Source organism: Hyaena hyaena, unplaced genomic scaffold (genome assembly GCF_003009895.1).
Source record: "Hyaena hyaena isolate Hyena2069 unplaced genomic scaffold, ASM300989v1 scaffold_543, whole genome shotgun sequence".
Taxonomy (NCBI): domain Eukaryota; kingdom Metazoa; phylum Chordata; class Mammalia; order Carnivora; family Hyaenidae; genus Hyaena; species Hyaena hyaena.
Window position 1 is genome coordinate 755,240 of NW_024081173.1, and position 25,747 is coordinate 780,986.

A 25,747-nucleotide genomic window follows, 5' to 3' on the forward strand; every position below is an offset into this window, starting at 1 on the left:
AGGCTCTGTGCTGACAGCCAGCTCAGAGCCTGGAGCCTCCTTCAAATTCTGTATCTCCCTCTCTCTCTGACCCTCCCCTGTTCACACTGTCTCTCTCTTTCAAAAATAAATAAAAAACATTAAAAAAATTAAGCATGCAAACACGATAGTATGTATTGGTGACCAATACATATATATGAGTATAAACATAAAGAACAAACTGGTTAAACATATCCCAAATCTGTGTTAGGGAATTATGCACCAGAGAAAGTGGAAGGAACCATAGAATATGGTAGTTAAAAGGGAATTTGATGTCTTCAATAATTTCCTTAAGCAAACAAATAAACGGTAAGCAATAATGACTAAACAGAAATGGATGCTCCTTTCTTGATAGCGGGATTATAGATGTTTATTACACTACATTTTGTGGTTGTCTGTATTTTTAATGTTTTCTCAAAATAAAGAAAGGGAGAGGAGGGAGGGAGAGAGAGGGAGGGAAGGAAACACAAAGAGGTAGGAAAGGAAGGGAAGGAGGGAAGAAGGAAGAAAGGAAGGAAGCCTGTCACCAGTTCTAAAGTGCACTTAAACTGGTCACAGATGGCTGAGCGTTTACAGATAAAACTCAAAACTGTGTTTTCATCATCAGTGAGACTGATGGCGATTCCTCCCAGGTTGGCTCAGCTCGGAGGGCTGACTTCAAGTTCAGCCAGCAGAGGGAACCATCTGTCACTTGGAAAGATAGAGCTCTGCCGCGGGAATGACAAGAGAGCGCCAGTAGCCATTATCTTCAGCAGAGACCAGCACCTCTGGAACCCAGGGAAGAGGGAAAGATGCATTTACAGCAAAGTAAACTGAGAGCACACCATAGACATCTTTTCAACCTTCCTAAAAGGCTCGTTGTAATTTTCTAGAATCAAGGGAACAATATAGTTGATTAGTTCTCAGCAGACTTAGCAATTTTCCTTTTCATATTTCTCTCTTTGAAGCAAGTCCTCCATTAACCTTCTATGTTCTATGTTCAGATTTTTCCCCCTCCGAAATGGAATTGAGACTTGAAAAAAAAAAGTTAGAGTTAGCTTTAAGATAGTTTGTGCTGCTAATAACCAAAAGACCCTCCTTAAGACAAGAAGGTCATTCTTTAAAGAAGCTAGAAGGTTCCTACTCTTCCTAGAGGGAGCATCGGTGGAGGAAAAAAGCTTGCAGGAAAGCTCAGTAATCATGAAAGCCCCAAAGGACCCGATACTTCCTCTTGGGTCAGTACTGTGTATTTTAAAATGCCTTATATGTACACTTACTTGAGAAACCTTAAGGCCTTGAAGAAACAGTTAGCCAAACACTTAAAGAAAAATCTGGCAATCTCTACATCTGTACCGAACACACTGAGGAGGCACTAAAACAGAGCCGCACTTAGCTCAATGTCTTTGCCCCATCAAGGCCTTAATATTTAAATGTTATCCTTTTTAGTGCTGTCATCATACAGGTGGGGTTTGAATTTGAAACAAACACACAAGGTAGAAAGGGAATGTTATGAATAGTTACTAATGTAAACGTGCTATTTTTGTGCCTTTGAATTTGGGTGATGATAAACATGATTCTGCACATGGAAATTAGACTTTTCAGAGCTTCTACACAGAATCATTTAATTTGACTAACTATAATAATGTGGCTGCTCTGCAATGCAATAAACACTGGGTTTTCAAACGAACAAATGAAGTACATGATAACTCCTTCCAAATGGAACTTCAGCAAAGGGCATTCGGCAAGGGGCCCACACACCAAAGAGGGTGAGTAAAACAAACATCCTACGCCAATCCTTTGAGAACAAAAGAAAGAATCAAATGGCCTCTGATTCTACAGCTTCTGTTCCCAGCGAGAAACACAGCTGAAACCTCACAATAAAATGGGGGGGGGGGGGGGTTGGCTATTTTGGGTTGTCACAAAGTAACTTACGACACATAATTCAGGACACATGAGGACACAATTGCTTTGTGCTTCCAGATCCTAAACCTGAGAATGCAAAATAGTACAGGGAGATGATTTTGCATAGGGGGTAAGAATGTTTGAATCCTGGGCTTTACCAATCAAATAAGTACACAACACTATCCACGTTCTCAACCTTCATGCTCATTCTCCACAATGGTGAGAATGGGGATAATAATTTTGCCTTCCTCAGAGTTATGAGGGGAACAATTTATGTAAAGGACCTGGAACATGGTTAGAATTCAGTGGAGTTGTTACCATTACTTGTATTTTAATCATCATCACTGTCATCATTATTCTCACATTACACTGATCTACATTTTCATACTAAGTTCATTAGAAGCGCAAGTAATTATTAACTTACATTGGCTTAAAGGATTTACTGAGTATCTAATAAGTGTTAAGCACTATGCTGGGGTCTGGGGTACTAATGTGATTAAACTCAAGCAGTACCTATGACTCCTAGAGGTCGTGAGGGAAGCTGCACACAAGCCAGAGACTCCACCAGGAAGCCTACCTTTTCCAGTTGAGCCAAGGGCTCCAAAGGAAAGGAGGGAATCATTCTAAAAGATGTTAAAGCAAAGGAGTTGACTTGAACGTGAGATTTGCAGAATGAGAAGGAGGTAAGGAAGGGCTGGAAGGCAGGCATTCTGGGGAGAGAGAACACAACATTCAAAGAAAGAATATATAGTGCATCTTCATTGTTATTAAAAGTTGGTGCACCAGTGCGGGGCACCGGGGTGGCTCAGCTGGTTGAGGCTGACTCTTGATTTTGGCTCAGGTCATGGGATTGAGCCCAGAGTTGGGCCCCCGCGCCACCGCAAGTTGGGCTGAGTGTGGAGCCTGCTTAAGATCCCCCCCTCCCTCGTTCCCTTTCCCCCACTCATACTCTCTCTCTCTTAAAAAAATAAAAATAGAGTAAAACTCTGCATTGAATAGCTTAATTTAATTAAATAAACAACTATATATCAATTACCCCTCACGAGGCAGGCACTGTGCTGAGTCCCAGGATACAAGAGTAAGCACAGCAGATATGATCCATGCCCTCTGCCTCACCTCCCAGTACTCATTCCTTTGTTTAAAAAATGCACTAAAGTCAGCACTTGCAACCAAAAATTCTACCTTTACCTTTGGTCCCAAAGAGATTCCATGTGGAAAAACTGTAATGCTTTCTCTGGTCAGACAAGGAATGTTACATAAACCAAATAATTCCCTTTCTGCCTTAGGGGCCAGGAAACTTACAACAAATTTAGTTTATTTCAAGGGCCTACTTAGTAGTTAAAGATGGGGACATTCCTGTTTTATGGTGAATTGTTCAATTGTTTTCACACTACCTTTACTTTTGTAGACAGCTTCAAATTTGGGGATAAGTTGGAGGACTTATCGGAGGAATTGGTCGGAAAGGAAAGGAAAAGAGGAACATAAGGGCAAGCTTCTTGAGGTCTGGGAACTGTCCAAAGCACCTTTTGAAATCTTCATGGTACCTCACATAGATACTGCCTAAAATAACATCTGATTGCTGAATGGATAAATGAAGAATACAAACCTTTCCTAGATCAACTTGGATTCATTCAGTTTGGGGGGGTGGGAGAAGTGAAATTAACTTCTCTCTTATCTCCAGTTTGAGAGGGAGAATTCAAAAAAGTAGCTAAAAAGTTTAGCGTGATTATCACTGAGAATGTGGAGACCACAAGAAGAAACTGTTAAGAGGAACTTGAAGATATCCTTAGTGATATATTTAAGAGAACGAGGTCCTTACAACAGAATGTTTCTCTGTCTTACTCTCATGCTAGTCCAAACAAGAGAAATGTCATGGTTTTAACTTATGTCTAAATAATGGGGGGAAATGTTAAGCTTCTTTATGACAAAATTGTAATATATTTGTAATTCTATTTCCTGCTGTTTTCTCAGTTATTTTGGAAAAGATCTGTTGGTCTTTTTATATCAAAACTCCAAACTGGGGAAAATGAAACTATAGGAATAATCTAGATGGTTAACTGCCAGGAAGAAGGGTACAAATTTTTAAGAAGTGTAGAAGACACCTATTGGATATTAGAGTACTATAGGGGTGCCTGGGTGGCTCAGACAGTTGGGTGGCCAACTTCAGCTCAGGTCATGATCTCACGGTTCGTGGGTTCGAGCCCCGCGTCGGGCTCTGTGCTGACAGCTAGCTCAGAGCCTGGAACCTGTTTCAGATTCTGTGTCTCCCTCTCTCTCTGACCCTCCCCTGCTCACACTGTCTCTCTCTCTCTCTCTCTCTCAGAAATAAATAAAACATTAAAAAATAAAAATAAAAGAGTACTATAGACTTCTGCCTTGTTCATGGCCAAATTGATCCAATTCACACACACACACACACACACACACACACACACACACAATTACATTTAAGGAGATATTAAAACATTTCAGGGGCGCCTGGGTGGCTCAGTCGATTAAGCGTCTGACTTCAGCTCAGGTCATGATCTCACGGTTTGTGGGTTCGAGCCCTGCATCAGGCTCTGTGCTGACAGCTAGCTCAGAGCCTGGAGCCTGCTTCTGATTCTGTATCTCCTTCTCTCTCTGACCCTCCCCTGCTCATGCTGTCTCTCTCTCTCTCTCTCTCAGAAGTAAATAAAACGTCGAAAAAAAACCATTTCATCGCTGTCATTAGCTCAACATATTGATGAGGCTTTCTGAATTAATCTCCAACCACAAACTGGCCATTGACATGATGTAACAGCAGTAAATCGTATACAAGTTGCTTCAAGTACCTGGCAAACACCAGTTCCATGATGCTTCCATTCTTTGACAGGTAGAAAATTAAATCATTTCTGCATCCTCCTAAGATTAAGTCATTTCTGTATTCCTGAGAAACACTTCAGTGCTCACAAGTACAGCCCTCCCCCAACTCGCTGATACACTGAAAAGAAGATAATATTAAGGGATGATGCTTGAGGAAATAGTTAAAAGGGAAAACTCAGAAAACGAGGTTGTGAAGGTCTATAATGAGATTTTTTCAAAACGGCGTGGTGAGGGTAGGAAGAGTTGCAGCTGAGTTACGCATGTTTTTAAAAGGTAAGTTATTCCTTAAAGCAATTACCCAAATGTGAGAGTTCCTCTGGTGGCTCTCAACCCTACACTGGAAGTACTTCTTAGAATGCAAGACTGAGAGAGCCAATTACTTCAGCACCAAGCTACACCGTAAATCTCTGGATCTGGCAGTTCAAAAAAACTCTTGGAAAGTGTTCTTCTAAAATCCTCACTAACAACTCTGACTTTATAAATGTAGACTCTAAAAGGATGAATGAAAACTAACCAATTAGAGAGCAAAGTAGAAAGAGAGAGAGAGCACTGAAGAAAAAGGCCTTCCCGACTTTCAACTGAAGTTCTACCACTTAACTAGCTCTGAGACTTAGATCCTACTTGTAATAAAAACCGCATCATAAAAAATTAACAATTACACAGCACGTAGTATGCCCAGGGCTTTCCACGCATTATCCAGCGTAATCCCGGTAATAACCCATGAGGGAGAAACTCACACGAGGCCAGGCTGGAGAAGGGGGCTGAGGGGCTTGTCCAGCGCCACCCGACTGCTCTGACTGGTGAGGTCAGGATTTGAACACAAGATTCCTGAACCCCAGAGTCCAGCCCTTAACCATCTACTGGGCAGACAGCTTCAGTAACCTCTTAGGATTGTCCAAAAGGCTTCTTTCAGCAGTGAGGTGCTGTGATTCCAAGGCAAGTTTGGATGGAGAATAGGAAAAGCTCAGGCCTTGAAGGGACTTCATGCCCTCGATTCTCAGATAACACTACTTCCTTAGAAACCATCCCAAGGATTTGAGACGATTGGAGAGCCACTAGCCCACAGCAATAAGAAAGAGGATTTATACAATGCCTGCTACCTGTCAGGCACTAAGCATTTTACACACATTAAACCATGCAATTTCCACAATGACTTTAAGAATACTATTATTCTGGGGCGCCTGGGTGGCTTAGTTGGTTAAACGCCCGACTTTCGCTTAGGTCATGATCTCGCGGTTCGTGGGTTCGAGCCCCACGTCGGGCTCTGTGCTGACTGCCAGCTCAGAGCCTGGAGCCTGTTTCAGAGTCTGTGACTCCCTCTCTCTCTGACCCTCCCCTGCTCACGCTCTCTCTCTCTCTCTCTCTTCCCTAGAAATAAATAAGAAATATTAAAAAAAAAAACAAAAAAGAATACTATTATTCTTAGTCCCATTCTGCAGATGAGGAAACAGAGGCAAAGAAAGTCCCTTGGCTTAAATCATAGACTGATTAAGTTGAACATCTAGGATTCCAATCCAAACAGACTGACTCACTCAACAAACCACATACACTGGACACACTCCATGTCTGTGACATGAAGGACCTTGGCTATTTCCTAAAGCCTACATCAATCCAATCCAGACATTCAGATAAACTCAGGAGGACAAAACAATCCATATGTGTGACCAGAGGCCTGCCTACTTCTGCCTTCAGCAGTGTCCGCAGAAACCAGTTAGAGAGAAATACATTGCACAGATCATACCTATGTGACTAAGACTTCCTTTTTTCTCGGTCTCCTAGCTGGTTGCTTCCTTCCTGTTAATGCCATGTTGCTTTAGGTTTACTGATAAAAATAGTGTGGCTCCACACACATTTTTCCTGCTTTCAATCTGGGAAAAATTCAGTCCCTTATTCATTTTTAAATTATTTTAATAATAGATTTTATTTAACCCAATATGTAAAAATATTATTGCAACATGTAATAAAAATGAATAAGATACTTTACATTTTTTAATACGAAGTATTCAAAATGCCGAGTGTGGTTTACATTTGCAGCCTGCCTCAAATCAACTAACCACATTTCAATGTCCAGGGGCCACATGTTGCTAGTGGCGACCATACTGAACAACGCAGGCCTGACAGGACTGGTCGTGGGCATTGGTATTTCTAGGTCTGTTTTCTTGGGCTGGTCAAATTCTCCAGAAAAGGGTCTTCTGGTCCCCTGCCTCAGGTTTATAAATCTGGCTGCCATGAATCTGGGATCTAAGTCATAAAAACTGAGAGCCCCATTATGGAGACTCTCACCTCATACCCCTGTTTTGGTCATCAAACCCCTGTCCTCAGCAGGGTCCAGTAACACCAGCCACAGACCTCATGGTTCACCCCTTCCAACCTTCCCCCAGGTCAGGAAAGAGATGGAAGGAGGGAGAGAAAAGCAGTTCCCAGGCAATGCAGGGTAGGGAAGGGCTTGGAGGATCTAATAGCTATTTATTATTATTTCAACATTCTTGTAAATGTTTTTATTTATTTTTATTTTATTTTATTTATTTTTGAGAGAGAGACAGAGCAAGTGGGAGAATGGTAGAGAAAGAGACAGGGGGCTGTGGGAGCGGTGGGGGGCGGGGGGGGACAGAGAATCTGAAACAGGCTCCAGGCTCTGAGCTGTCAGCACAGAGCCTGACGTGAGGCTTGAACTCATGAGCCATGCGTGAGATCATGAACTGAGCTGAAGTTAGATCCTCAACAGACTGAGTCACCCAGACACCCCAACACTCTCTCCCCTTTTTAAAGTTAAACATCTTATTTTGAGATACTTATAGATTCATATGCAAGTTAGAAAAAAAAAAAAAAGCAGTGACTCCATGTACCCTGAACCCAGTCTCTCCCAATGGTAGGATCTTGCATATTACAATAGCACAGCCAGGATACTAACATTGATACAGTGAAGATATAGAATATTCCCATCATCTCAAGGATCCTCTTACTGCCATTTTATAGCTATACCCATTTCCCTCTAGCTTACCCTTCCAACCCTTGACAACCACAAATGTTCTCCATTTATATGATTTTGTCATGTTAAGAATGTTCTACAAATGGAATTATACAGTCTGTAATCTTTTGAGATTGGCTTTGTTTTTTGTTTTTTTTTTTCAACCTAAATCCCCGAAGAGTCAGCCAAGTAGTCTGTATGCATTAAAGCTTCACTGCTGAGCACTAACTAGTCCATGTAGCCCAGTTTGTTTAACCATTTACCCACTGAAGGATGTCTGGGTTGTTTCCAGTTTTTGGCCATTACAAATAAAGCTGCCACGAACATTTGTATACAGGTTTTTACGTGAACATAAATTTTCATCTCCTTGGGATAAATGCCCAAGAGCATGGAAAATGTATGTTTGGTTTTGTAAGAAACTGCAAAACCATTTTCCATTCTATTTCCCACCAGCAACATATGAGTAATCCCGTTTCTCTGCATCCTCACCAGCGCTTGGTGTTATCATTATCACTATACACTTATCAGAATGGCTAAAATTAAAAAAAAAATAACTATACACTTATAAGAATGGCTAAAATAAAGAAATACTGGTAACACTAAGTGCTGGTGAGGATGAAGAATAAGTATATGGTGATATATCACTGTGATTCTAATGTGCATTTCCCTGATGGCAATGATGTTGAACTTCTTTTCACGTGCTTATTTGCTGTCTGTATAACCTCTTCAGTGAAATGTCTAGGGCCCTTGCTTATTTTTTAACTGGATAGTTCGTTTTTTTACTTTTGAGTTTAAAAGGTCTTTGAGTATTCTGGATACTAGTGCTCTGTCAGATACATGGTTTGCAAATATTTTTTCCCAGTCTGGAGATTGTCTTTTCATCCTCTTAACAGTGTCTTTAACAGAGCAAAAGTCTTAATTCTGATGGAGTCCAATAGGTCATTTTCCCTCTTTTACGTATTGTGTTTTGTGTCAAGTATAACAACTCTTTGCCTAACCCTAGATCCCAAAGATTTTTTCTTACATTTTATTCTGTAAGTGTTACAGTTTGATAGGATTTTTTTTCTACATTTAGTCCATGACACATTTTGAGTTCATTTTTATATAAGGTATGAGATTTAATTTTAGGCCCATTTTTTGCCAACTGCTCTAGGGCCATTTATTGAAAAGGTTCTCTCTTCTCCGTGGAGGGAAATTGCACATTTCTCAAAAACCAGTTGGGCTTATTCATTTAGATATATTTTTGGGGTTCCCTATCCTGATCCATTGATATATGTGTTTAGCACTCCATAATAGTCACAAAGTAGCTGTCCTATAAGCTTTGAAATTGGGTACACTATTCCTCCACGCCATTCTTCTTTTCCAATATTGTCCCTTTGTCTCCATATGAATTTTACAATAATCTTGTCTACATTAAAATAAAACCGGGGCGCCTGGGTGGCTTAGTCGGTTAAACGTCCGACTTTCGCTTGGGTCATGATCTCGCAGTTCGTGGGTTCAAGCCCCGCGTCGGGCTCTGTGATGACTGCCAGCTCAGAGCCTGGAGCCTGTTTCAGTCTGTGACTCCCTCTCTCTCTGACCCTCCCCTGCTCACGTTGTCTCTCTCTCTCTCTCCTAGAAATAAATAAAACATTAAAAAAAATTTTTTAAATAAAATAAAATCCTGATGTGATTTTGATAGAGAATACATCAAACTTGTACATTAATTAGGAAAAATTGGGATCCTTAGCATGCAGGGACTTCCAAATCATGAACACTATATGCTTCTCCATGCATTCAATTTTCTTTGATTTCTTTCTTCAGTATTATGTCATTTTCAGCATGTAAGTTCTGTAAATGTTTTTATTATATTTAACCTAAACATTTCATAATTTTGAGTTACTATAAAATGTATTCTTTTTAAATTTTTTTTTATTTATTTTAAATAATCCATGCCCATAATGTGGGGCTTGAACTCATGACCTCAAGATCAAGAGTCACATGCTCCTTGACTGAGTCAGCCAGGCGCCCCCTCAATTGTATTCTTAATTATAGTGTCTACATGTTCATTGCTAGTATACAGAAATACAACTGATATTTAAAATTCATCTTATATTCTATAACCTGTTGAACTCACATATTAGTTTTAAGAGGGTTCTGGGTTCTTTTTTTTTTTTTTTTTTTTTTAGATCACTTAGGATTTTCCAAGTAGAAAGTCATGTCATCAGCAGTAGCAAGTTTTCTTTCTTCTTTTCTGTCTGTGTGCCTTTTATTTCCTTTATTGCCTTACTGCATTGACTAGAAATCCCTGTACTTTGTTGAAAAGGAGTGGCAAAAATAGACATCCTTGCCTTCCTTCCTGACTTGGGGAAAAGCATTCAGTCTTTCATCATTAAGTACAATGTTAACTGTGGGTAATTTAAAAAGATGTTCTTTATCAAGTTGAGGAAGTTTCCCTCTATTCCTATTTTCTGAGAGTTTTTATCATATATCAGTATTGAATTTTGTCAAATGCTTTTTCTACATCAAGATAAAATCATGTGATTTTTTTTCTCTTTTGTCTGATGAACTAAATTGATTGGCTTTTTAATGTCAAACCAGTCTTGTATCCCTGGAATAGAGCGTGGTTATCATGTATATTTTCTAATGAATTCTATTTGTTAATACGTTGTTAAGGATTTTGGGGTCTATATACGTAAGGGTTATTGATCTATAGTTTTCTTTTTTATATTGTTTCTGCCTGACTTTGGCATCTAGCGAATTCTAGCTTTATAAAATGAAGTGAACCCTCTTCTATTTCCTAGAAGAGTCTCTGTAGAATTGATGTTAATTCCTCTTTAAATGTTTGGTAGAATTCTCCAACAAAATCTTGAAATATCTTTTGAGGTGGGGAGGGCTAAAATTGGTTCAATTTCCCTAATAGTTACAGGACTATTCAAACTATTTCATACTAGGTAAACTATGAGATTGAGAAAGATTTATTTTTTTCTATGTTGTCAAGTTTATGTGTGTAGAATTGTTCATAGCATTCTTTTATTATCCTTTTGATATGTGCAGGTTCTATTGTGATATCTCCTGTTTCATCCCTGAGATTGGTAACAGTATCACAGGATCTTCTGTCCCTTTTTTTTTTTTTGGTCAGTCTTCCTAGTTGCTTGTCAATTTTATTAATTTCTTTGAAGAAACAGCTGCTCCTGCTTTCTTTTAATTAATATGTATATTACAGGTGTATATCTTACTTCCTTTTACTTCTAATCTGCCTCTATGGTTAAATTTGTCTATATCTTATAAACAGTATATAGTTGGGTTGTGTTTATTTATTTTTTATTTTTTTATAGTTAACTTATTTATTTTGAAACAAAGAGAGACAGAGCATGAGCAGGGGAGGGGCAGAGAGAGAGGAAGACACAGAACCTGAAACAGGCTCCAGGCTCTGAGCTACCTGCACAGAACCCGATAACCCACAAACCGTGAGATCATGACCTGAGCCAAAGTCGGACGCTTAACCAACTGAGCCACCCAGGTGCCCCGAGTTGTGTTTTTTAAAACAATCTGCCAGTCTGTTACAAGTCTATTACAACGTTAATATAATTATTGATATTTTATGTCCTACCCTAGCATTTTATTTTTGTTTGCTGTTTCTTCTCTCTGGTTTTATGTTTTTGTTTTTGTTTTCCTTCCTTCTGGTAGGTTATTTGAAAATTTTTTTTGGAATTCTATTTTGATGTATCTAAAGTGTTTTTGAATACATCTCCTTGTAGAACTTTTTTGCTCTGTGTATTATATTATATATTCATAACTTATAAATACAAAATGACTGATATCATTCATCAATCTAAATAAAGTATAGAAACCTGGCTGCCTTTTATGTCCCTTTACTCTCCCCATTTATAATTCTCTTAAATATTTCAATCATTTGCATCCACATCAGAGAGTACTCTAATTTTTGCTTCAATCTTTATATATAATTTAGAAATTTCAAGAAGAAAAGGTAAGCCTACTGTATTTACCAATATTTTTGCTTACTGTCTTTTTTCCTTCCTGTGTTCTAAGGTTCCATTTTTTTTTAACTCATTTTCCTTCCGTTAGCCATTCTTTTGGAGTAGTTCTGTTGGTCACAAATTCTCTTGGTTTTCCTTCATCTGAAAAAAAATCTTGACTTCCCTTTCATTCCTAAAGGATGTTTTCACTGGTTATAGCATTCTGAGTTAACTCTGGGCTAACATTTTCATTCAGTACTTAAAAGCATTAAGTTCCTAAGTCTTAGAAGAAACTCAAAAATGAGACATGTAGAAGGATGACTCGGAGGCTCAGTTGGTTGAGCATCTGATTTTTGCTCACGTCATGATCTCACAGTTCATGAGTCCAAGTCCCACATGGGGCTCGCTGCTGTCAGTGCAGAGCCTTCTTTGCATCCTCTGTCCCCTTCTCTCTCTGCCCTTCCCCTGCTCGTGCTATCTCTCTCAAAAATAAATAAGCATTAAAACAAAATAAGCATGTAGAAAGAGCTAATATATATATGTATTATAAACTGGATCCTATTGAGTTGAAACATCACTAGGCTATAAGGAACTAATTCTGGCAGAAAGAAGAGCCACATAATAATATTTATAATTACGTGTTTAAGTGCAAAAATACAAATATGTAATGGTCACAGTGCTAACACACAAGAGAGTGAGCTGTACTGCTTGGGAGAATCGGCAGAAGCTTCCGGAGATCTGTGAGATGGATTCTAAAGGTTCCACAGTTAAAGGAGTTTCCAAGGAGAGGGAGAAGCATGTGCAAAAGCCCTAAGAGAACTTGGCACGTTTGGGAAATGATATGAAGTGATGCAAGATCGAAGTATAGAACACTTATAGGAATTGGGCCAATGAAGAGGGAAACAGGTAAGGGGGAAGGGCAGGAGGCCCTCAGCCTCTACTAAGGAGTTTAAACTTCACCCTCGGTACCACAGACAACTGCAAAATAGATGAAACTGGTGAATATAATATTTAAGCAATGACGGCTAGTATTACACACTTTTAAATGTAGCTTTTCAGTGACTCATTATCTTTATTTTCATATGTATCAAAACTTAGTTTATGTACCTTTAGGAAGTATTAACAGCCAATAAAATGAGAAGACTCAGCTGAGTCCCTGCCTCTTGCACTCCATTTAAAACACAATCTATCTGGGGCGCCTGGGTGGCTTAGTTGGTTAAGCGTCCGGCTTTCGCTTGGGTCATGATCTCGCGGTTCGTGGGTTTGAGCCCCGCATCGGGCTCTGTGCTGACTGCCAGCTCAGAGCCTGGAGCCTGTTTCAGTCTGTGACTCCTTCTCTCTCTGACCCTCCCCTGCTCACGCTGTCTCTCTCTCTCTCTCTCTCCTAGAAATAAATTAAAAAAAAATTTTAAAAATAAATAAATAAATAAAACACAATCTATCCTTCCTGCAGAATTATTTCAGGGTCTCTGTGACCAGTGAGTGAAGTAGCATGACACGAGTCAATGCTCGGATGGATGGCAGCATGTTAAGTGAGGTGTTTCAGCTTTCCTGTAGCTTTTAATTCTCCAGATTTTGTCAGTTTTTCTCAAATGTATTTTGCCTTATTTACTAAATGAAAATTTCCAGTGGCTGAGAAAAAATATATAAGGTTTATGTACAGCATGTCAAAAATTATACCCAGAGCTCCAGAAATGCCCACAGGACCTTCAGAGAGAAATATGGTTCTATTGTCCCCCACAACCATTTGTTATGCTGACCCCTTGCCCAGCAACATACCCCTCTCCCACCCACTCTGAGAATCTACAGTCTGTTCTAGAATTTACATGGAAGTCTACATCACATAGATGGGTATTGCTGGTTATAACTAGCATTGCATTTTTGGTAAAGATTAACTTCAGAATAAAAAGCAGAATAAAATTTAAAAACCTCTCTGCGTGGAGTGCCTAGGTGGCTCAGTCGATCGAGGGTCTGACTTCAGTTCAGGTCCTGATCTCACGGTTCAAAGATTAGGACTCCTCATCAGGCTCTGTGCTAACAGCTCAGAGCCTGGAGCCTGCTTCGGATTCTGTGTCTCCCTCTCTCTCTGCCCCTCCTCTACTTGCTCTCTCCCTCCCTCTTTCTCTCTCTCTGTCTCTCTCTCTCTCTCTCCCTCCCCCACCCTGTTTCTCTGTCTCTCAAAAAGTAAACATTAAAAATTTTTTAAATAAAAAAATAAAAACCTCTATGTACAATATGAGTGCTTATTTGAGCGCAGCCTTATTTCCTTTTCAGTCCAAATCATTTTTTAAAAAGTTTTCAATGTTTTATTTATTTCTGAGAGAGAGAGAGAGAGAGAGAGAGAGAGGCAGCATGAGCAGGGGAGGGTCAAAGAGAGAAGGAGATACAGAATCCAAAGCAGGCTCCAGGCTCTGAGCTATCAGCACAGAGCCCGACGCAGGGCTCGAACCCATGAACCGTGAGATCATGACCTGAGCCAAAGTCAGATGCTTAACCAGCTGAGCCACCCAGGCACTCCCAAATCATTTTTAAAAATCATATTTAATGCTACTGATTTGTATATTAAAAATGCTTAAAATGGAAAATTTTATGTTATTTCTGTTTTTCCACAATAAAAAAATTGTCAACGTTAAAAAAAAAAAAGATAGGAAAAGAAATGAGTGTCACATTCATGCTGCTTCTTCAAGGCAGACATTGTCCATGCCTTGGAAACCAAGGAAGGTAAGATCCATCTGGGTACTTGACCTAATTTAGAGCTGGTGGCAAAGTGTCTTCAGTTGGGTTAGAAGCTCTATAGCATTCAATCTCCTTTTAAAGGAAAGAAACCTTCAAGCTTGATGGACTTGAAAGAAATGTCACCTTTTTAGAACAGAAAAAGAATGTATGAAAGTTTCCCATTGAAAATAAAGATGCGAACTGGAATATTTATGGACAGGGAGCAAGGAGCCACACATCATCAACCTGTTTAGCTCATGCACATCAGAATGGGAAGACATTTGCTTGCATTCCTATGCCACTGAAGACAAGTTTCTTAAATTCCTATTTCTTTTATGGTGGTGTGTTTCATTTTGTCTCTATGGCTACTGTTCTAAAGTAAGTTAACTGTACGAGTATAAACTGGGATCTGCATATGTTCTAGCCCCATACTCTTTGGTCAACCTGACAACTTGAATGGATCGATCTTCTAAAAGTGGAAAATTATTCCCACAAAATTCCTATCTTGTGAGAAACTGTCCCTTCTGAAAACACTTTCTATTCTTGATAAGAACTAAAATCCTGTTTTCACTCATATGTGGAACAGGAGAAACTTAACAGAGGACTATCGGGGAGGGGAAGGGGAAAAAATAGTTAAGGAGAGGGAGGGAGGGAGGCAAACCATGAGACTCTTAAATACTGAGAACAAACTGAGGGCTGATGGGGTGGGGAAAGGGGAAGGGGGGTGATGGTCATGGAAGAGGGCCCTTGTTGGGATGAACACTGGGTGTTATATGGAAACCCAACTTGACAATAAACTGTATATTTAAAAAAAAAAGAACTAAAATCCCTTCCTACCTGAAGGCATGTTAATTAAATTTCAAAGATTATTATGTCAAGGGAGAATAACACAAATCAACCTGGGAATCTGCTTTTCTCAAATACATTGAGAGCCTGTATTTCTTTAGAATTGATCTGTATACTTCCCTCTACTCTGTACACAGAGTTTTATTCTCCCCGGGTCCTTCTTGACATCTTTTTCCATAGTGCCTTGAAGCTTTTCTCATCCAGTTATGCAAGAAACTATATTTGAATTATGTTCAAATAAGCATTAGGGAGACTGGCATCTTCTGTAGAAAACATATGGGCTATCAGAAGTGATGTCCTGAATTCTTGCCTCATCATGACATTACTTTAATGAAGGCACCATTTCTTATATGTGATAAACAATATGGTGTCGAATAGATTTGTATAAAGTGCCTAAAATTAAGCAAGCACAAGTACATGAGTTAGTATCATATTATCATGAAGCACTACACTTGATAATTTAAAAACAAATGAAAACTCAGCCCACTGCCTTCATTGTAACTGTCAGTTGCAGAGTTTTACTTCAGATTCTACTGGTCATGATTTTACCCTCTTCTGCGTTGGATCATTATCTTATCTAGAAAACCCCAAGCCCATTTCTTCATCCATACATGAAACCTTAGATTCTCTTAATGACCCAACAGAGTTTTGGATAGTTAACTACCCTACTGTTACTTGTCTTGTTTAGAAGAAATGAAAGTTAAGACTGTGGCAGGAAAGGACAAGCTGTCAACCCATTCAATAAATTCCTGCTGAAAAGTAACTAAATGCACTGAGTATTAACATAATTTACTAGAACAATTAGAACACATCCTTGTTGTCTTTTAATTAGATTATTTCTTGTTCTGGTAATTACACTAGACAAGGAAGAATAATAGTTTCAGGATTCTAAGATCATCTGTAGACTACGTGGAAAGAGAATGATCAATAATGCTAATCTGCTAGAACACTTACATTTCCAGAAAGAGATCTTTTATCATGAGCAATCCTTTGTATAATCAGCATTATTTCTCAATGTCTATGATCATCTTTCCCCAAGTTTAAAAGTAAAGATGTTAGACAAACAACATTTATTCCATTGTTGAAAACCCGGGCAGGCTGGGCCACCTCTGGCCTCTACTAGCTCAGACATTGCTTCACTCTCTTGCAAAATGCCAACAAATAACCACAAATGAAGGATTTAAGATTCCATGCAGAGCAGCACGGCCAGAAGTCTGAATATCTAACAGGGAGAAAACAAGATTTTTAAGTTCTCCTAGGAGAGGAGTCATAAACCTCTTCAATTTAAAAATACATTGAAATAGATGAAAATTTCTTACAAATGCGAGTTAATCTGAACATAAAACTGGTGGCATTTCCATACATGAGGATATTATTTGCAGAAATTAATGTGGAGGTGTCTGTATGACAGGGAATATAGCTGGGCTTGCAGAAGTGGGCTTTACATGTGAGTTGTATTACTATCTCTGGTTTTAAAAGTTTTAGGAACCACAGAGAATTCAAATGCTCCAAGGTTCCCCTCATGCCCTATGCAACTATCACCAAGCATGCTAGGAAATCCTAGACAGCAGCCGCCAAGGCTTCAAGGATTCAGGCTCTTTCCAAAAAGTCAGGAGTTGTCATATGCTGTCATCTAGGATAGCCCTAGAGTTGAGGGGATGGTGCCGGGATACACAAAGTTGACACCCGTGAATCTGAAGGTCTCTGTAATAAGGGGCAACACCAACATCCCACCAGCAGCCTGGATTACAGGAATCTCAGCCCCAATGTTGACCGAGTCTGTCTTAGTCAATGCAAAGGCATAATGAGACCATGTCTAGACAGTATTGATCTCCCACCAGAGAAAAAATAAAATAATTCAGAGTGTGACTTCTCTTCTAGCTTGGCCCAAATAACACCCAAATCAGGCTTTTTCATTCATACATTGCTAACATTCCCCCTAACCAACATCATTTTATCAACAAGGCAGTCAATGACACACATAAGCTTCTTTTCAAGGTATAGATGAAATTTTTGATATTCGAAAAGTCTTTCATATTCAAATAGCAAATGAGAAAGTTGCTTAAACCTATTAAAAATCTAGAGAAATTCAATGAGTTTATACGTGTCTTTTTTACCTTGCCAGGCAAAGGAGAGAAGTGTTTGAAAAAATGAGCGTCCACACAACCTGAAAGAAAGAAAACTCAAATTAACATGGGCAAAATATCTAAAGAAGTCATTAGCTTAAGTCATCTGAATGATTTTCCATACAGTCTGGTAATTTTGGATCAGAGGAACATCCCTATAACTCCGGTGTCCATTCCAGCTTGGAAGACATGTTTCCCCATGGATGTACCTCTTTAACTTGTCAGGGGTGCTACTAAGAACTTAAGGTTCCCCACTACTCTGGTCTCCAGACTAGAGAAATCTATGGGGCAGAATAGGATTTTAGAGGTACCAGAGATCTGTATTTGAGTGCCCTGTGGTCAAGCATTCCAAAGGCAGGCTGAGCAATGACTCTGCCCCCAAAAAGTCCAGGAGAAAGGAAATGTGGTTTAAAAGACTAGTAGGAATGGAGTTAAAAAGGTCCCCAGGCAGTGTGATAGCAAGTTAGGATTGGAAACCTCCAGCTATAAAGGGGAACCAGAGAGAATTATCTCTGACCTGGGGGCTGAACTGAAACCGTGACTCTGAGGTATTCAGGTGATGCCATGGAGAAAAATGCCTTACAAGGTGGGGGCTTGCTTTATTGAAGGAAAGTGAAACAACCATTTCATTATTTTAAAATAGCATCAAGGTACAAATCTATCCAATAGAAGAATGTTAAATAAAAACATAGTCCAGAGAGATACTTCTACCATTATAAATAGTTCCTTATAAATGCCACCCAGGGACAAAATGATCATTTCTGTGTTCCTAACCAAAATAGCTCTGCAAGTCTGGGAAATACCTTGCCCTCTAAAGCAACCAGGAAGAAGTCCCTTCAGTCTACGAGTTCTTGTCCTTGAACCTTTTGAGGATTCACTCCCCAAATTGAAACTCAAGAGACCAACATAATAAGAGCTAGATAACTAGATGACTATGGATAACTAGAAACCTTATCTATTGATAGCAGAGACTACTTCCCTAACTGGTCTGTCTATAACTTCTTGCAAGCTTAATAAAACTCCTACACTTGTCTGAAATGAAATAAAGGGAAACCAATAAAGAATTTCCTTTTCTCTCTGTTAACAAAAAAACATAACCATTCCATGAAAAGCAAGAAAGACACAGAATTCATCCTTCTTTTCTCATCCAAGGAAGGTAATATTATGAGGGTTCTAATTTAGAATACACCACTATAGCAGATTTCTAGGACATAAAGTTAAGTTTATAGTCTACCTCAATCCTAACACCCTGGGGTTAAAGTAAGTATGTCTGTAACACCTCTCTAGTTATCAAGAGGGAATGATAGTGGCAAAATAAATAAGTAAATAAAACTTGGATACACATTTAAAAGAGCTGCTTACTTCAAGATAAGGCAATAACAGTGGTCATTTAGGATGATTTGTTGAAGAATCTTAACTCTCTTTAACAAAAAAATGGATACTAGCAAATACCTTAAAAAAACACATACACACAAAGATATGCTGTAACATTTGGGAGACTGTTATCTAACCATTCTGATTTGGCTACATGTTCAATTAGCCAAGCATAATAGGAAAAAATTTCTCTATTGATTAGGTAGTCAATTTAAAATATTCATGAATTTAGTTGAAGCATAAGTAGCAAGTTCCGGAAAGAAGAAATAAATCACACGTATCCACAAAGAGGAATGAGTGTGTTTCATGCAATCTTGGGGAATAGATTTTATAAGGCACTTCATAAAACCACTGACTCCAGAGAAGGAAAAAAACCCTACACATATTAACCCAGAGCATTCTTATTCCTGCATTCACAGCAAGAGCCCAAAAATAAAACGTATTTCCTAATACTGCCTCAGAATGTGATTCAATGCATTGTCTATTTAAATAAGTATTTTCTGCCACTTAAAGTCATGTGATAATTTTTTCCCAATGACTAACCAAATATGCCTATTATTTCAATCAGTTATTTCATTTTTAATTTTTTTATATTTATTTATTTTTGAGGGACAGAGAGAGAGAATGTGAGCAAGGCAGGTCGGGCAGAGACAGAAAGAGGAAGACAGAATCTGAAGCAGGCTCCAGACTCTGAGCTGTAAGCACAGAGCCTGACACAGAGCTCGAACTTCATGAACCATGAGATCATGACTTGAGCCGAAGTCGGACACTTAACCGACTGAGCCACCCAGGTGTCCGTCAATCAGTTCTTTCTTAAAGGTGAAAAAGAAGACAAGGGGATAGGTCTTAGGTGCCATCCTCTCTTGTAAAAATCACACTTCAGCTTTTACTTTTCAAAAGTGACTAATCATACCTCTGAGTATCTTCCAAACATGGCTGAAATTTTCCTGAATCTTACAAAATCAGTGCAAGAGCTGGGAAATGTCTTTCCAGGATGAATTTCTGGAAATTCATTCATTCCTTTCCAGGAGGAAAGGAAATTGTGCAATTTCTCTTAATTTGTTTCTGAATTCAGCTCAGTCTTCATTAGTGCTACATAGGTGCCTTATTACTCAGTGCTCTCAGTGACTCCTGATCATTTTTCCCTGAAGGTGCATATTTGTTCACTAACTATATTAGAATTTTGTGATCTGCTGGATTTTCTCTAATATTCCACTCTACATCTGTCCTATATTAATGAATTCCATTCTTCTTGGCTTTGACTTCTCCTGTTTATTAAATTCACTTTGACCATGGAGTTTATTTTCAAAGGAATTAATAATTCTTTATTTTCAGCTTGGTATTAGCAATAAATTCAATAAGCATTGTATTTAATCAATTTTTTAAGTGTACTAAAGACAAATTTAGTTAGAATGTTAGTGTCCCAAACCTTCCACTCCTCCAGAAAAGAAATTTATTTTGCTTGGCCTTACCCTTCACTCCCTTTCTAAGAGAACGATTTATTTTTGTGATGCAGAATTATGTGATTGATAACAAAAGCAGAACTGGAAGATTGGGATGAAAATAAGAGAGAAAAAAGCCTAAGTCTGCAGCCTTAATACACATAGGATAGCTATGAAAGTAAAGGGGTGAAAGAAAGAGCGTACTGACTCCTAAGCAGCGTAAAGTGAAAAGATCACCCAAAAGGGAAGAAGAATGGAAGGTAATTTCAAGGATCATTGCCATGTGTAGGGAACTCAGTGACTCCAACAAACATAATAACATTGGTAGTATAGGAGTCCCAGAAGAAGAAGAGACAGAAAATTTATTTGAGGGAATAATAACTGAAAAATTCCCTAATCCGGACATCCAAATCCAGGAGGCATGAAGAACTCCCATCAAAATCAAAGAAAAGCAGGCCAACACCAAGGCATATTGTAATTAAATTTGCCAATATAGTGATAAAGAAAAAAAGCTAAAAGAAATGAGACAAAAGAAGTCCTTAACTTACAAGAGGAGACCCATAAGGGTAGCTACATATCTTTCAAAAGAAAGTTGGCAGGTCAGAATGGAGTGGCATGACATATTCAACATGCTGAATGGAGAAAATCTGCAGCCAAGAATACTCTATCCAGCAAGGCTGTCATTCAGACTCGAATGAGAGAAAAAGAGTGTCCCAGACAAACAAAAACTAAAGGAGTCAGTGACCACTAAACCAGTCTTGCAAGAAATATAAAAGGAGACCCTTCGAATGGAAAGGAAAGACCAAAAGTGACAAAGACAAGAAAGTTAACAGAGAAAATCCCCAGAAACAGGGACAAAACAAGAAATAAAATGGCACTAAATACATGTCTATCAATAATTACTCTGAATGTAAATGGACTAAATATCCAGTCAAAAGACATAATGTGTCAGAATGGATAGGAAAAAAAAAAAAAAGAGACCCACTTATATATTGCCTGCAAGAGGCTGATTTTAGACCTAAAGACATCTGTAGATTGAAAGTTGGGGGATGGAAACATTTATCATGCAAATGATGTCAAAAGAAAGCCAGAGTAGCCACATTTACATCAGACAAATTAGATTTTTTTTTAAAAAAAATTTAATGTTTGTATATCTTTGAGAGAGAGAAAGAAAGAGAGATAGAACGTGAGTGGGGGCGGGGCGGCACAGAGACAGAGACAGAATCTGAAGCAGGTTCCAGGCTCTGAGCTGTCATCGCAGAACCCGATGTGGGTCTTGAACTCACAGACTATGAGATCATGACCTGAGCCAAAGTCAGATGCTTAACCAACTGAGCCACCCAAGCACCCCCAGACTAATTAGATTTTAAACCAAAGATTGTTACAAGAGATGAAAAAGGGCACTATACATGATAAAGAGAACAATCAACCAAGAAGATCTAACAATTATAAATATTTATGCCCTCAACATGGAAGTGCCCAAATATATAAAATAATTAATTACAAATATAAAGGAACTAAGTGATAATAACACAATAATAGTAGGAGAGTTTAATACCTCACTTACATCGGTGGACATATCATCTAAGCAGAAGATCAACAAGGAAACAATGGCTTTTAGTGACACACTGGACCAGGTGGACTGAACAGATATATTCAGAACATTCCATCTTAAATCAGCAGAATACACATTCTTTCCAATTGCATATTGGATATTCTCCAGAATAGATCTTATACGAGGGCACAAATCAGGTTCCAGTGAGTACAATAAGACTGAGATCATATCATGCTTATTTTCTGACCACAATGCTATGAAACTTGAAGTCAACCACAAGAAAAAAATGTGGAAAGATCACAAATACATGGAGGTTAAACAACATGCTACCAAACAGTGAATGGGTCAACCAGGAAATTAAAGAGGAAATAAAAAAATACCTGAAAATAAGTGAAAATGATATCATAATGGTCCAAAGGTTTTGGATGCAGCAAAAACAGTGGCACTACAGTGGTACTATAGTACAGTGGTACTATGTACTTCCCTAAGAGGGAAGTATATAATACAGCAATACAGGCCTACCTCAAGAAGCAAGAAAAATCTCAAATAATCTAATCTCACACCTAAAGGATCTAGAAAAAGAACAACTAATGAAATCTAAAGTCAGCAGAGAAGGAAAATAATAAAGAATAGAGCAGAAACAAATGATATATAAACTAAAAACAAAAACAAAACAAGACAAAACAAAAAACAATAGAACAGATTAATGAAACCAAGAGCTGGTTCTTTCTTTTTTTTTTAAATTTTTTAATGTTTTATTTATTTCTGAGTGAGAGAGAGAGAGAGAGAGAGGCAGCATGAGCAGGTGAGAGTCAGAAAGAAAGCGAGACACAGAATTTGAAACAGGCTCCAGGCTCTGAGCTAGCTGTCAGCACAGAGCCCGACTCAGGCCTCGAACCCATGAACCATGAGATCATGACCTGAGCCGAAGTCGGATGCCCAACCAACTGAGCCACCCAGGCACCCCCAGGAGCTGGTTCTTAATAAAAAAATAAAATGGTTGTGTAGTGAATAAAATAATTTTCAAAGTTCTTGAGGAGACATAAGTAAAATTTAGAATTATTTTTCAATAAGTTAATTTGCTCTTATTTTAAGACTGAGCCATGTGTGGCCCCAGCCCTTAAGTAGGTGACAGAAATATCTTCCAATGCTGATGTACATTCATTTACGTCTGAACTTTGGTTTCCTTTAAATGTCATAAACATAGACCAGAAACAGAAAGAATCATCCCAGAAATCTTCCCGAGCTCTCAGATAACTTCAAATGAAATTCCATTAGTTAATTCACAGGTCAAGGTTTGGGGCAATCTCAGAAACTACTTGAGTAATTAATACATTTATATGGCAACATACTGACAATAAGAGTGTCGATAGGTTAGCGTCACATACGAAGAAACACACACTGGGAGACAACAGTTGCTACTTTGCAATGCAGTTTTAAACTATCTCTAATGTATCTGAAGAAAACACATAAGAAGAAAATTAAGGAACAACCCTGTAACTTACATGATAAGCATCGTGCAGATTTTTAGGCAAGTGATAAGCACTTAATGGCTTTAGTGTTTTACTCTACAGATCACCAAGCAAAGTATGGGCATGACCTCCACTGGAATGTGGGGGCCTTTTATATCTTTTTTTTAGTTGACTTATATTATTAAAAATCAATACAGTGTAACATAGTAATTATATTCTTAGAGAAGTACATAAAATAAAAGAACTTTAACTAAATTAAAAGTTTATCACCCTCAGACCAATATGTTATATATTTGTAAATTAAACCTGTCACCAATAAAGATGTACCATATAGCAAAGGTATGCATGAAAGAATGAAACAGAATGGAGGATTCAAACACATATATTATATACATAATAAATAAAAACTCCAAGGCATCCTCAAGGATCTAAACAGCCTATATACCAATATGGTAAAATTATATCTTCAGGGAGGAGATTTGAGTTCTAAAGCCAGGACCTAAGGCAAATGTTGCATATAGTCAAACTTAACACTTAAGACCATTTTAAACACCTGCAGGGTATGAATTATGTTGCTTTGCTTATTCAAGACTGATGGTAAATTCTGAGAACAAACAACTGAGCTAGAAGGAAGCAAAGGAAAAGTCCACCAAATATCCAGGTATTCAAACCACCTTGTCTTTAGGAAATTACCAAATCTCCACCAATGAGTCCTTACCAGATTAGTGGTGAAGTATAAACTTATAAACCCTTCAAACAGGGTTTATTCTGCTGTTTTAACATGAAAATTTTATAACTATAATATATTAATAGATATATTTGCATTGTTAAGATTAAATAATGTAAAAAACTGGGGCACCTGGGTACCTAGGTGGCTCAGTTGGTTAGGCATCCAACCTCAACTCATGTCATGATCTTACTGTCCATGAGTTCAAGCCCCACATCAGGCTCTGTGCTGACAGCTCAGAGCATGGAACCTGATTGAGATTCTGTGTCTCCCTCTCTCTCACCCTCCCCCATTCATGCTCTGTCTCTCAAAAATGAATAAATGTTTAAAAATTTTTAAATAACATAATACATATGAAAGCACCAAATACAGGTTCTGGCACAGGGCAGATACTCAATAGATATCCTGGATTTTAATCTAAGTCTCATTTCATTGGACTCATAAACATACTGCTCTTTGAAATATTGCAGAGAAGATCATAACCATTTCTGTTCTTTTCAAGCTGGCATTTCCAGCTGGGGCACCATGATGAACAGCCATTGCCTCTATACTCTAGGCACTGAATAGAGGCGAGCTTACCCTGATGCGTGATTCTGACTGGATATAAGGTGAATCCAGTGCCCGCGGGAAGCATATCTTTATGCTTGGGTCACATCTCAACAGATTGGCTCCCTGAATGGGTCTGCCATTTCCAAAGCCAAAACATGGCACATTTGGCTCAAACTATAAGGCTATCAAACCAGGAGGGTCCATTTCTTTTCCAAAAAAAGCCATTCCTATCCATTCTGCCAGGAAAGCACATGAGCCCATGAAAATTCATTTATGTGTACCTTATACAATATATCCATCCATGGGTCCCTTTTACTGGCACTTACTAGCAATGGGATGCCACAAAAATCTAGAAATTGTCATTCTTTTTCCTTTCTTACCCTCCCCCCCTTCTTTCTTTTCCTCCTTCAAATTTCTGCCTATAGTAAAACCACAGCAAGAAGGAAAGTCAAATGGATTTTCCTATTAGTGGACATTTTTGTGATATACTCATTTTTTGGTCTTTGTATCACCTCCCTCCAGGGTGCTCCTTGATGGGAATAAGGTATGCCAAATGAAATAGAGAACTCGAGGCACAATTTTACCCTTGACATATAAAAAGAGAATATTTTTCTCCTGGATTTATGGGGTAATGCAACTCAGCCACTTTCTTTTCCTCTTTTCCCTCGTTTGCACTTCCTACTTATTGCCATACACCATCATCACCATCATCATAAATTTATAGAATGTCTATGGCTGTAGCCTCTAGGTAGCTCCTAAATGATCTAATCCAGATATCATTGTCTTCGGCTCCCCTTTGGCATGAGTCTATTTACCATTCTGCTTCCTTATGAAAATCTGCTTCCGATTATTTTTCATAATATGTTTTTGCTTTCTTTTTCTTTCCCTTAAGTTGAATCTCTTTTATTTTTCCCTCTCGTCATACTCTCCTGGGCCCTAAGCACAGTTACTCTACATTTATGGGGATTTACATCATCAAATTTAGAAACTCTTGAGAACTCTACTATCCAACTGCCTTTTCTAAGGTAATTTTTAGCAATGTTAACTAGAAGAAAATCTTTAGACTCTGGAACTCTAGGGCTCCAGTCTTTACTTAGACCCCTGCTCAGATATCACATATCAAGATGTTGACCAGCATTATGGCACCCCAGGCCAAACTCTCCAAGGACAGCCACTCCTCAACCCCTTAGGATTCTAACTGGGAGTCTTTCAGAGACTGGATGCCCAGGCTTTGGATTTAGACAGACAGGGGTTCAAATCCAGCCTCTGGC

At 38.6% G+C, this 25,747-nt stretch overlaps 1 protein-coding gene across 1 annotated transcript in view; it reads right to left on the reverse strand.

Moving 5' to 3' along the window:
* Window positions 1–25,747, reverse strand: part of FHIT (fragile histidine triad diadenosine triphosphatase) — a gene marked incomplete at its 3' end in the record, with an annotated part of 793,119 nt that overhangs the window by 754,067 nt on the left and 13,305 nt on the right. Inside the window, exon 2 of the mRNA XM_039255698.1 lies at window positions 17,349–17,398. The remainder of the gene's footprint in view (window positions 1–17,348; window positions 17,399–25,747) is intronic.